Below are 12,667 nucleotides of genomic sequence, written 5' to 3'. Positions count from 1 at the left end.
ATATGCGGCAGCCTGGGGGTCCGGCTGGGGGTCCCGGCTGCTGGCACCGCTCTCGTGGGACCCATTCATCGCTGCTATCGTTGGCTTTTGATCCTCGATGCAGATTTCTCCAGATCATTTTTCCTTGCTCTGTACAAACCATCTCACCGTGCTGAGCCCCATGTAACCCCCATTCCCTGCTCTGGGGTGCTCTCTCCTCTCCTCCCCAGCACCGAGCACCCTCGGAGCCGAGGAATGCACCTGCCTTTGTCACCCCTCTTTGTCCCAGGGGATGGGAGCTTTGTTGGACCTTACCTTGCTATAGGCAATGCACCCCCTTGGCACCCCTGAGTGGGATGCAAGGGAGCTGTGCTGCCCTGGCATGGCTGGAGCACCCAGTTCTGGCTTTGGCTGCTGCAGGCAGGTTGGTGGTAAAGGTTTGTTGGTTTCGGGTGGTTTTTTGGGTGCTTTGTTTGTTTATTTTTAATTGGCTCATGGTGTGAGGAGCTGTGACATCTGGGCCATGTTTTATTACAGCACATGTTGCACTGGGCAGGATGCGAATGATTAAACACATGCTGCTGCCTGCCCAGTCGGTCCCTGAGGGGTGGTTAAAGGAACCCTCCATCACTAGGCTGGGGGCTCTGCTTCAGTGTGGATGTTCCCATGTGCTGGGGAGATGTCCCCAGACCCACCTGCCCCAGGGGTTTGGTGCCTGGTGGCTGCGGAGCACATCTGGGTGCCAGTGCTGGCAAAGAGAAAAAGCAAGCAGAAATAATACTGCTAATAAAGGGTTTGAATAATGTGCAGCTGAACGGGGCCAGGGACCTCTGCTGAGCTCTGCAAATGGAGTGAAGTATGAAGGAGCTCTTCATTAATTGACCAGCATCCAAATTGTGAGCAGGAATGGGATTTGGGCCTGGGGCAGGTGTGTATGTACAGGCATGTTTGTACTTACAGGCACATTCAGCTGCATGTGGGAGTGTGAGAGGAGATGGCTGTGACTGGGATAGGGCTGGATTGCATCCAGGGGGATACTGGGGGAGTTGGTCCCTTCTGGAGTGGCTTTGTTGGTGCAAAGTGATGCAGCCATGAGGATGGGGAAATCTCTTGGGATGCAATTTTATGGTGCAGGATCCATCCCACCTCTTCCCAAGCCCTTTAATGCCTCTTTCAAAGCCGCTTTCTTGCATGGGGAATACATGCAGATGCTGGCTGGGGGGGCCCTTCCTGGTGCAGCCCCTCTTGTTGCAGCATCTGGTCTATGAGGAACATAATTACTCCTGCAAAGGCAAATCTGTGCCAGCCCTGACTGCTTGGTCACACTCCAAGGAAGACAGTGTTTCCTTGCAAAGTATGAGGCCATGAATATTTTATGCCCAAGGAAGATATTTCTTTCAGGAGGTTGTTGCATGAATTATGGAAAAGTTGGGAGGAGAAGATGGGTGTTGTTTTGATGGGGTCAGCTCCATGGTGGAGGCTGCCCTGCTTCCACGGGGCTTTGCTTGCCCAGGGTCTCTTTCCCAGGGTGGGGAGCAAGCTCTGCCCCTCGTCCCCCGCTGCAGCAGCAGGCAGAGCATGCTGGAGGAGCCCTTGGTGCAAATCCATCCCAATTTGGGGCATTTTGCTTTCCAGCAAAGGAGGTTGGGGCACGCAGAGTGAATGAGGCAGTTTCTGGGATGAGCACCTTTAGCTGCTGGCTTGGAGGCCTTAGAGAGGGGTCCTGCCGCTTCCCCAGGCACTTGTGAAGCAACGCGGTGCACCCTCACTGGCCTGTTCCGTGCTCTCCTTGCTTTCCCCATCTCCTGTGTGTCCTCATGCCTGGCTGGGTGCTCGAGATGCCGATGCTTGGTGCTGGGCTCATCCAGCCCCCTGCAGTTTTCCAGTGCTGGTCTCTCCCTGGTGGCTCATGGCTGTTCCTGGCTGGGAGCTGGCAATGAGATGTGCTGCTCTCAGGTCTACCCTGTCGCCTGCCTATATCCTGCACCCTGAGCCTGGCTGGTCAGGAAAGAGGAGAGGGTTAACTCTCCACACCATCAGTGGCTTTTGTGTTGGTTAATACACAAAGACATTCCTCTGATTTTCTTGTTGGTGCAGAGGGAGTATGTGCCGTCTGGCTGCCACAGTTCATTTTACCACCAAATGTGCTGTCTCCTTCCTTTTCCTCTTTATTTTAATTCTTCATTTTAATATTTCCCCCTTAAAGAAAGCATTTTCAGCTGCCAAGCATCCCTGCAGGTAGAAAAACCTCTCCTCCATCCAACTGGAAGTGCACATAGAGCAGTCTGCCCCCTTTCCTTGCGAAACCCCCCTCCGTGTTAAGGTTGGGGCTGTGTCCCCAGGATGTTGCACTCGGGACAGGGGAACATCTCTGTCTTCAGAGACAAAAGGAAGGTTGGTCCAGAGGAGCAGGGCAGCATCACTGGGACCCCTGAAGCTACACGTCAGGCTCTTGCTGCCAGATGAAGGTTTAAAAATAAGATGAGAATAAAAGCCACCCCTCGCTGTCCCCAGCCGTGCTTCAAGTTCAGGTGGAAGTGGCTTCTGCTTGGTGCAGTATTCAGCCTAAAATGCATGGCTGTGCTAATGACACTACTGTGGCCAGTGCTGTTGGCTTGTTGGGCAGCTCCGTGTCTCAGGTCCTGCCCTCTGTCCCCCCGGGATTAACAACCCAGTGTCTTTGCTTTGGCAGCAGGATGGTGGCTTTGGCCAGAGCTGTATATCACCAGCATCTCCAAACCTGTGCGCCTGTGGGATGTGGGGTGATCTGAGCACAAATGTGATGAGTTTGAGCCATGTCTGTGGTTCAGGGACAGGTCCTGCGCTCTGTGGAGCACCGGTGAAAAAAGGTGCTGAAGGTGCACAACGAGAGATTTCTAATGTAACATTATGCTTCAGCTCTTTGTGTTTCTCTATTGTTTAGATCCAAAATCTGGAGTAAGCTCTTGCCCAAAATAGCCTCTCGCTGCTCATCCCTGAACCTGTGCCATGTGAGCCTGTGCTCTGACACAGAACCTCCAGAACCAGGGAATCAGCCTATTTGGCTGTTTGTTTTTTTAAGGACTGTTTAGAGGGTTTCAGCTCTGGGGAGGGAGGGCTGGGTGTCAGCAGGAAGGTGCTGCAGGGTGTTCACTGCTGCTCAGCCTTAGCCAGAGAAGCATCAATGATGTTTCATGCCAGGGCCAGCTCCCACTGCAGAGGGCTGCTCTTGAGACAAGAAACCTGTCCTCCTCCATCTTCCCTTTTCCCCATCAGCTTTCTCAAGAGGATGGGAGCAGCTTGGGACAGGAGGAGACTTGGGTCCATTGCCAGTTTTCTCTGCCTCTGGGTGAGGGCTGGCAGCTTGCTCATCCACGCATCCCAGTAGGGAGGGGAGGAAATCAATGTGCCTTGTCAAAGCGTTGTGTGTGTGTTCATGGACAACTCTAACATGTTTGTCTGGAGATGTCCCAGCCCATCCCATGCTGGTAGTGGGTAAAATAACTGTGATCTTCATAGCACCAGGTCAGTTGGGTTGGCAGCTTGGGTTTGAAGGAGCTGGCCTCTGCTCAGGGTGCGATGGGGTGCGATGTGGGTGCCGGCACGTGCGATGTGGGTGCCGTGGGGCTTCTCCTTGCTGGCAGTCTTGCCGATAGGTGGAAGTGTTGTCGAGGAGAAGAGCTTTGGTGCTGCCTGACTTGGAGCTCAGAGCCGCGACAGCCAGGCAGGAGGCCTTTGTCCTCCTGAACCACGGAGGCAGTGAGATACAAAGGGGAGTTTTTAGGCTGCATACACCCAGGAGAGTGGAATAAATCCTCGACAAGAGGCTCCGATGTGGCAGCTGGAGGAGGTTTGGCCGGGATGGGTATTGCCACAAAGCAGCGGTGCTTGCCGAGGATGTGTGCTTCATCCCCTCAGTGCTATGGGGATGGGGGAAGTCCTCCCTTGGTCCGGCTGCTTGGACTCAGTTGGGATTCTTCTGGGGGTCCCACATCAGCCAGGTGGGATGCAGGTGCCTGGCAGGACTCTGGGATGCAGGAGAGACACTGGAGGGGCTTGGGAGCCCCCAGTGTTAGTGAGGAGTGAATGGGGGGCTGCCAGGGAGCTGACACGGCTGCAGCAGCCTTCCTCACAAGGAGGAGTTGTCATCACTCTCAGCCTGCAACCAAATCATCCCTCTTTCATTGCTAATTCCTCCCCGCAAGCCCCGATGGGCTTCTCCCCCCGCTGCATTTCTTTAAAATGCAACTCTTTCCACCAAAATCCGGTTAGTCATGAAATATATAATGAGTTTTATATATATTTTAAATGGTCTGACATTCAGCATCCCATTATCCTCACTCCTCGAGAGAAACATGGACTCGCTGTGTGAATGTTGATCCAATAAGAGTGCGGTCGGTACCATTTTTGCTCTCTGAAATATCTGTATCTATTACCCATATTCATGTGCTGTTTGTGTGTAGGAGTCTCTTTCAGAAAGAAATCAAAGGCTGGGTTGTGGCGTTTTTTTTCCCTTGGGCCTGCTATTTAGGTATTTTTTGAGGGCAAGATGAATTATTTTGTTGCTTGGCTTTGTTTTGCAGTTCTGTTGATGCCTTCTGTAACTCCCATCCCTGGCTCTAATTGCCCAACGCAGGATAACTCAATGGCTTTTGAAAGCAGCTCATGCAATTTCTGCTGGTACATGGCAGTGGGGGGGTGAGCCCGGGTCACCCTGCTCAATAACCAGCCTGAATCACCCTGCAAACTTACAGCAGAGACTTTTCCTCTTCCCCATCCTCTTGCTTAAAGCTCTTCTCTGCCTGACATCAGTGAAAACCTTCCCTTTGCTGACATAAAAACCCCCAGGGAGCATGACAAAAGTGTCAATGTGTTCTTCTTCCTTTCTTTTTCCCTCTTAAATCCTCCTCCTCTTCTCTTCTCTTGCAAACGAGCTTTTTGTTTCCTCCTGTGTCACTGAACACCGGTCAGGAGGCACTGACCAGCCAGAGCCCATGTTTCTCCCCCAGATAAGTGGGACACTAGGAAAACATTCACAGCCCCCTCTTCCTCTTACCCTGCAAACTTATTTTGTTTTAAATACACATGAAAATAGCTCTTGCTGCAACTCTTTCTTTTTAATTGTGTAGATATTACACCTAATTACAGTTCTATTAATATTTCACTTTGAATTAAAGATTTATTTTCCCCACCCTTCTATCCAGGAGGGAATTAAATCCACACCAAGGCAATTACAGGTGCTGGCAATGGATCCCACTCTGCCTGTCTCTGTGGCCCATGAAGAGGAAGGTGGTGATTTGCCCATAAATTATTCAAAGTCCTTCTGCAGAGCAGAGCTGCAAAGTCCAGTCCATAACGTGTGGTTTCATGTTTTCCTATATTTAAAAACAAACAATAAATTAAAAATGGCAAATCTCCCTGAAGGTGGCTTTAGCAGTGGACATGGTGACCTTCCTTGTTGGAATGGGGCCCGGGCAGTGGGAGGCTGGATGCTGTGTGGCCGGAGCGGTGCCTGTCTCCATGGACTGAGGGGGCTCCACGAACACCAGCACCTCCTTCCTGGGGTCTGCCAGCCCTAGAGGCTTGGGGAACACTGCTGGGGGCCCTGGAGAGGCTGGAACACCCTGAAATCCCTGGATGGACTTGAACATGGAGCTGGGAATTGGCTTGGGGTGTACACCTCCAACCCCGGAACAGACAGTGACTTGTTCAGTTCCTCTTGCCTTGAGCCTGATGAAGCTGTATTGATCCTGCGGAGGACAATGCTGCATCCATTTGCTGACAGTATTGAACTCTCCTGGAGTATTTGATCATCTCTTGACCCATGTGCCCAGGCTGCAGCACCAGTGACCTTTGCCGAACTGCTCATGGGGTAAACGCATTAACCCTGTGCGTGGGCTGCTTCATGGTATATCTGGGTATTCCCTGTCGGTCCCTACCCGTCCTGCTCAGCCACTGGGGGAACCTCAGCAGCGTTGTCCAAATGTTAATTGTGTTTTGATTTTCTTGATGGTGACACAAGTGCTCTGATGATATTTTGGCTTCTGGCTGATGGCAGGAAGAGGGGTGTAAGAAGGGGAGATGTGTGGCCCATGAGGCTCGGAGAAGACGAAATGCTGCACAGTAGAAGAGCATCCCCCAAATCCCTGGGACTCTGCTCCACAAGACTGGGTGGGGGGTTGAATGGTGATTATTTTCTATCAGACCCAGGGGAGCAGTGAGCACCAAGCATCTCCAGGTAAGCAGGATGCTGGAGCAACGCAGGTGATGCCCAGACACCTTACCCCAGCCGTTCTTCAGGACCTGGGCAAAGCAGAGCAGGCACTGCCTTGCCCTGTGCTGCCAGACCCCAGGCTGTGAGCGGGATGCCCTCATTTCTTCCAGAAGGCAGAGCACATGTCTTTGAAATCCCTTGGGAGCTCAGGGCTTCACCTAACCTGAAGCAGAGCGCTTGACCTCAGGGTGCCTCTGAGAGCTGCTTTTGGCAAAGGGATTTGTTGCCCAGTTTATCCCACGGTGGCTGAAGCCTGCTCAGCCCTGGCTTGTGGGTGACCTGATCTTTGAGGCTTGAAGCAGTGGCGGGGGCTCCTCTCCTCCCAGTGGCCCTGGGCACTGACGGGCTCACACCCCCTCCTGCCTTTGTGCCCTGCATTATGCTGGTCCAAATAGCCCCCTTGGGTCACCAGGTGATCCCAGATGTGGGTCCTTGTTTGGGTCTGGGGGGCTCGCCCAACCCTGTTGCAGTGTTTTAGCGGCTGCCTGTGGTGGGGACAATGTGGCTTCTTGATGTTCTGACCCCCCACCCACTGCTCTGCTCCCTATGCAGTCCTTGCCCCCCTGGGAGCCTTTTGGAGGTAAGTCATGGACCCCCAGGGCAGGCAGACACTGGGTGAAAGCCGCTGCCCTGGAGCCCTGCTTGAGGACAAGAGGTTGCTCCTGGTGGGACAAAATTGCAGCTAAGAGCTGGGCTGTCACCATCACCCTTCCTTGTGTCCCCTCCCCATCAGCCACAGCACCGAGGTTTTTTTGCTTCAGTTCCTGGCATGGATGAGGGTTGCACACCGTGTGTGCATGCACTGTGGGGCTGGATGGGGCTGTCCCCCTCCCGGGGCTGCGCTCCCCTGCACCAGAGCAGAATAACAATGAGAACTGCTCTGACTCTTGCTATAAATGAAATCACTGCAACAGCCTGGTCTCTCCGCAGGAGACAGTGCTCTGGCATGATCCTGTGAGCATCTGAATCCATGGGAATATGGCCACTTACTTATTTTAATGGCAGGAGGATGGCTGGCCAGCTATTCAGGCGGGTGAATCTTGCTGGAGAGCGCGTAGCTCCTTGAAAGGCTCAGCCAGGGCATTGTGCTGGGAGCTGGGCACTCCTGAGTGCTTCTGGAAAACCAGATTGTCTCCAGCCTCCTAAACAGGACCTGGGCGACAGGGCTGCCAGCACCCAGCCATCTGCAGCAGCACCCTTCCTGTCTGGGACCTGGCTGACCCCGCACCAGGAATTTCGCTATTCCAAGCAAGCAACACAAACCAACTCTTAGGGAAGATGAGGCTGGAAATGTGTGTTGGAAGGCCTGTACTTTGCTTTTTGGTGCTCAAAGGGGCAGGTGGAGGTGCAGAGAGCCCTCCCTGCAGCCAGATCCTTCCTTTGTGTGCAGGGATCAGGGTCCCCACAGGCTGGGTGCCGAGAGCATGCTCCCTAATTGCTCCCGTGACCGATTTTCTTGCATTCATTATCATGATGGATCAGAGCAGTTAATGTGTCAATGGCCATTACTAGGGGGCTGTGTTTGCTCTGGATTAATGAATCGACACACCATGACGGGCTCCTCGGAGCTGCCTGGGGCTGGGGGGTGATTTGGTAAGGAAAGGAGGTGATGCATGAGCTGTGCTCCATGAGCACGTGTGGGACATTGGCATCGTTTCATGGGAGGCTGACGGGAAGGGCAATGGCTTGGAGTGAGAGCCTCCTCCTTTGTCACTGCCCTGGGGAGCTGATCCCACCGTGTGGAGGGGAATTTTGGGGTGGCAGGGCTTGGCAAAGGTTGATGTGTTTGCACCTAGGGGAGCTGCTGTGGGCTTCTGCAGATACTGAAACTGGAGGCTGTGACCTGCGAGCAGCTCTTTAGTACCGCGGGGTCTGGAGGCCCCAGACTCTGGTCAGTCCTGCTGCTGTGCTCATGGCCGCGATGATGGCTGTAGGCGATGGGCAGGGAGAGAAGGACGCGTACAAGCAAAATACGTCTTGATGCAAAGACCAGGAGGGGAGAGGTGCTGGGCCAGCAGGGCATGAGAGGGGCCAGGATCATCCGCATTCCCGCCGGCCGGGACTTTTGCAGCCCCTTTGTGCCAGGCGGAGGGGGATTTGAGGGGCTGTAGACCCCTCCCCGCGCCGGGAGCTGGGGCCGCGTGCGGGGGGTCCCCCGCAGCCTCCCCGCCGCGGTGCGCTAGTGCTTTAAAAGGCTGGCAAAGCCGGCGGCGGGCTTCCCAGCGCCTCTTCATGCAAAACTTCCACGGCCCCGGCCCTCCTCCCCCTCCTCTTCCTCCTCCTTCTCCTCCTCCTCCTCCTCGCCGCGGCTGCGGTGCGCGGAGCGCGGCGGGTCCCGCCCGGCTGCGGCTCGCTGGGCTCCCCGGGCCGGGGCTGGGGGCCGCGGCTGCCCCCGCCGCATGCCGCAGGGTCCCCCCGGGGTGCCCGCGCCCCGCCGGGGCCGGAGGTCGATCGCGGCACCGGGCAGCGGCCGCGGGCGGAGACGGGGTCGGCGGCGCCGCCAACTTCGCGCTGCCCGCGGGTAAGTGCGGGGCGGCGCGGGAGGGGCGCGGAGCACCCCCGGGACCTTCCTGACGGGGGTTTGGGGTGCCCCCTCCTCCCCATTCCTGCGGCCCCCCTGCTTCAGCCCCCCCCTCCCGCAACGCTCCAGCAAATTTTCCTCCTTTCCTTATTCTTGTTTCGGGGGGGCTGCGACAGTCGAGGCTGCAGCAGGGAGACCCCAACGAGCCCCAGCCCGTCGTCTTCCCACCCCGGGTGCCCCCTACCTCCCCGCGGCTGCGCCCCGGCTCTCCCTTCTCCCACTCGTGGCATTATTCGTGGCTGTGGGGCTGCCCCTCGCCTCCCGCGCCTTGCTGAACCCCGCCGTGGGGGGCGCGGGGAGACGCTGCTCCAGTCCCCAAGCTTGTCCCCAGAGGTACCCATGGGCTCCGGGGAGGGAGCTGGGGGGCTGAGCGGGGCCGGGAAGGGGTTTACGGCAGGAGGCACCGGGCAGGGGCTGGTGGCTGTAGCTGAGCCGCAGGCGGGTGGCTGCCCTCGTCTCGCCGCAGCGGCCGGGGCCCGCAAAGCCCACTGCAGGGGCAGAGAGCCTGGGCTTTGCCCAGGTCAGCGGGGAGGGGGCTGCCCCTTTGAGCTTGGAGGGGCTCTGGGGGATGCGACCTTTCCCCGGAGCTGGAGGGACCCCGCGGAGGCAGCCCCGGTCCCGCTCTGTGCGGGGACACGCTCCCGGGTTTGTTTTCCTCCCCGTAATGCTCTCTTGCTCCTCGATGCTATTTGGGAGCGCGGATCTGTGCAGCTTCGGGAGCTGCTGGGGAAGTTGGCAGCCGTGGGAAAAAACCGGAGAACTCTCCCACCGCCTGCCCGGGCACAGCCTCGCCGCCCTTCTCCTCCTCCTCCTCTTCTTCCTCCCGGTGTGATGAGTTTGCCGTGCTCTGCCAGCTGGCGTGTTTTGCTGTATGTTTTGGGGAAAAGCCCGCTGCCCTCAGTGGCGGCTGTGACAGAGGCTGCGGAGTGAGTCACTGCCACCGCTGCTGCGGGTGACCTGTGGCTTGGGGCTCGGCAAGAGGATGGCATGAAGCCGGGCTCGGGTGACCCGAGGAGCTCACCGGCAGGGCCTGGGGAGGGAGCGAGCTGAGCCGATCTGTTGAATGCAGTGAGGAGCTTGGAAAAATGCCAAGAGAACTGCCAAAAGCAAAAAAAAAAAAGCTGAATTTCCTTTGCTCCCTGTAACCAGGGATTTATCTGCTGGCGCAAGACCTTCCTCCCTGAGCCCTGCTGCCTTTCGTGCTGGGAGCCACGGTCCGATGGGATGTGCGGAGATCCTGGCTGCATTTGGCCAGCCTGGTCGGGCCGGGGGGATGCAGTGCAGGGCTGTGGCGGTGGGGGAGTATCTGTCTTTGTCAGGGTGGTGGGTCCCCATAGGCAGCAGTGGGCTCCAGCTGTCCAGGGCCGGGGGGGCACAGGCAAGCCCGTTTTTGGGATGGCAGCAGGTGCTGGGCTTGGGGTGCTGACCTGCACCCCGGGGTGTCGGGGCAGCGGAGCAGGAAGCTTCAAGGTGATTTTACAGCAGGAACCAAAGCTTGGGTGCAGCCGTGGCCCGGTCCCGCATTCCAGGGGCCAGCATCGCCCTGCGGAAGAGCCTGCTGGCTCCCCAAAAAAGAGCATCACGTGCTTCAACTTTGGCATCAGGCAGGAGGAGGATGGATTTGTCAGCTCAGCCACCCCCTTCCAGCTCTTCCCAGAAAGGCAACGGCTTGGAGATGTGGCAGGTCCTAATTATAACATACGCAAACCTGCTCCTGCCGCCCTCCCTGGCTTTCGCACCCACTGCGGGCATCATCTCTTCCTCTCGGGCTTCGTGTCTTGTGGAGGGGTTTCCTCTGAGGAGTGCTCCAGTTTCCCGCTGCACAAAGCCCGGCTCAGGACGGGGGTCTCTGCCCCCACCGGGCGCTCCCTGGGCTGGTTATGGGCAGGGACTCGTGCTGCCAGCCTGCGGTCTCAGGGTGTAGGTGTGATGGGAGCAGAAGCGCTGTGCCGTGCCACGGGCACCGCTGGGGACTGGCACTCAGGCTGCGCTCGCGCTCCGAGCCAGCGTCGTCCCAGTTTGCAGAAGGTGATCAAAAATTAATTGTGGGATTTTGCTGCACATGGCAGGAGTGGGGATGAGTGCCGGCTCCTTCCTTCCCTCCGGCCTCTCCCGCCTGGAGCTCTGTGCCTTGGCTGCTGGCACAGACCCTGCACTGCCTCCCGCAAGGTGAGCCACTGCCATTGCCGCTTGCTCCGTGGCCGGATCCTGCTTGCCTTCCCCTCGCTGCTCCATCTGGTCCTTTAAAGTGAGGGATTAGCTCTGGCCTGCTTGGTAGCAGGGAGGGAAGGGAAAGGAGGGAGCTTGCTTGCGGTTAAGGATATTATATATATATCTTGCATGATGAATATTCCCCGGGTCTGATGGGAGCATTTTTCTTTGCTCTTCAGCATCCTTTGGGGGATGCTCAGGGGCAGCGAGGAGGATGGTGACACCCGGCTTCCCCCCTGTGGGGCTCTGAGCCAGGCGCTGGCAGGACCTGCTTGCAGAGAGGTCGAGTCAGCACACTGGTGATGGACTTGGGCTTATGCAAGCGTTGCAATATTGGTTTGAGCATCGATTGAGGAATTCCTGGGGGGAGGCTGTGTCTTGGAGCATGTTGGGTGGGTTTTGATGGTAAAATCTGGGGTCTCTGCTCACCGCTGCTTGCTGAGCCGCGGTCTTGCTTTTTCTCCAAGCGAACGCTGAGGTACTTGACCTGAATACTTAAGGTTTTGCCTGTAGAGAGAACTTAACCCGACGTCCCCTCTCTCCGTGTCAAAATTCTGCTGTATTTCGTGGCGCTTTTGCAATGAAAAAAACCCAGGAGCCAAAGCAAACTTTCCTGTTATTGCTTCAAGGGGGGGGAAGAGCAAGTGTGCACTAATTGGGATATTGTGCTGGTGCCGGCTGGCCCCGCTTGCCGGAGGAATTGCAGGTGGGGAAAGAAATGGCCTTGATTTTCAAAGAGCTGCCGGCGAGTCCGTGGCTGCGTGGCAGAAGCCGGCACAGCCCTCCCAGTGCTGGTGCTGGGCTGGGAGGTCTCTGAGGTGGTGGGCTGATGGGTGACCGGCTCCTTGGCAGCTAGGGATGGGGTCGTGCTGGTGAGTGCTGGGCGCAGCCTCTTGGCCGCTTATTCCTGCGTCTTCTGGACCCCATCACCGGCTCAGCTTCTGCCTGGTTTAACAAGTCCAGTATAACTGGATGGTCCCAATGCAAAACCAGTGAGTGTCCTGGCTCTGAGCTGGGAGCCAACAGGTCCTGTGCAGCTAAAAGAGCCCGGTCCTGTTGCAGGCAGAGCTCTGTGGTCCATGGGAGCAGGGTTTGCTTGGAGAGGGGTGGGATGCTTGGGCCACCGTGTGATAAGCCCTGGCTGGGATGCGGATAACTCACCTCCCGGCTTTGCCCGCTGCGGGCGGGCGGGCGGTGATAAAGCCGAGGTGATAAAGCCGGTGATTAGCGCTTAGCGAGCGCTTGGGTTGATGGCACATGAGACGTGAACTCGCCTGCCTGCAGCGGCGCGGGCTCCACGAAGCTAATGGCAGTAAAATGACTTGGTTTTGACTGGGAGTCCTGCAGGGAGTGGAGCGAGGAGAGAAATGGGCCGTTTCCTTCCTTATTTATTTATTTCTCCCTCCCACGAAGGAGCTTTTTCATTGCTGCGAAATCCCTGCGTTGGGGGGGGGGGGGGGGGGGGCTCCAGCAAAGAGCCCCCTGTACTGTGCAGCTGCAATGGGCCAGGTCTCCTCTGCCTCCAGGACTGGGCGCTGGGGATGGGTCGGTGTGATTTAGGGGTCTCTGTGGGCTGTTTGCTCCCAGGGCTGTGGCAGCACCAGGCTGGGGGGTGACCTGGGCACTTGCCTTGGCTCCAAAGC

At 57.0% G+C, this 12,667-nt stretch overlaps 1 protein-coding gene across 1 annotated transcript in view; it reads left to right on the top strand.

Annotated features, from left to right (window-relative positions):
• The first annotated feature begins 8,514 nt into the window (after positions 1 to 8,514).
• The window catches only part of GRM4 (glutamate metabotropic receptor 4), a 47,740-nt gene continuing 43,587 nt past the window's right edge, over positions 8,515 to 12,667 (top strand). The window contains exon 1 of the mRNA XM_030473525.1: positions 8,515 to 8,753. The gene's annotated coding sequence lies outside the window, so the exon portion shown is untranslated. The remainder of the gene's footprint in view (positions 8,754 to 12,667) is intronic.

Source organism: Strigops habroptila, chromosome 18 (genome assembly GCF_004027225.2).
Source record: "Strigops habroptila isolate Jane chromosome 18, bStrHab1.2.pri, whole genome shotgun sequence".
NCBI lineage: Eukaryota > Metazoa > Chordata > Aves > Psittaciformes > Psittacidae > Strigops > Strigops habroptila.
Note: the sequence above shows the minus strand (reverse complement) of the source record. Positions and strands in the feature narration are given on the sequence as shown.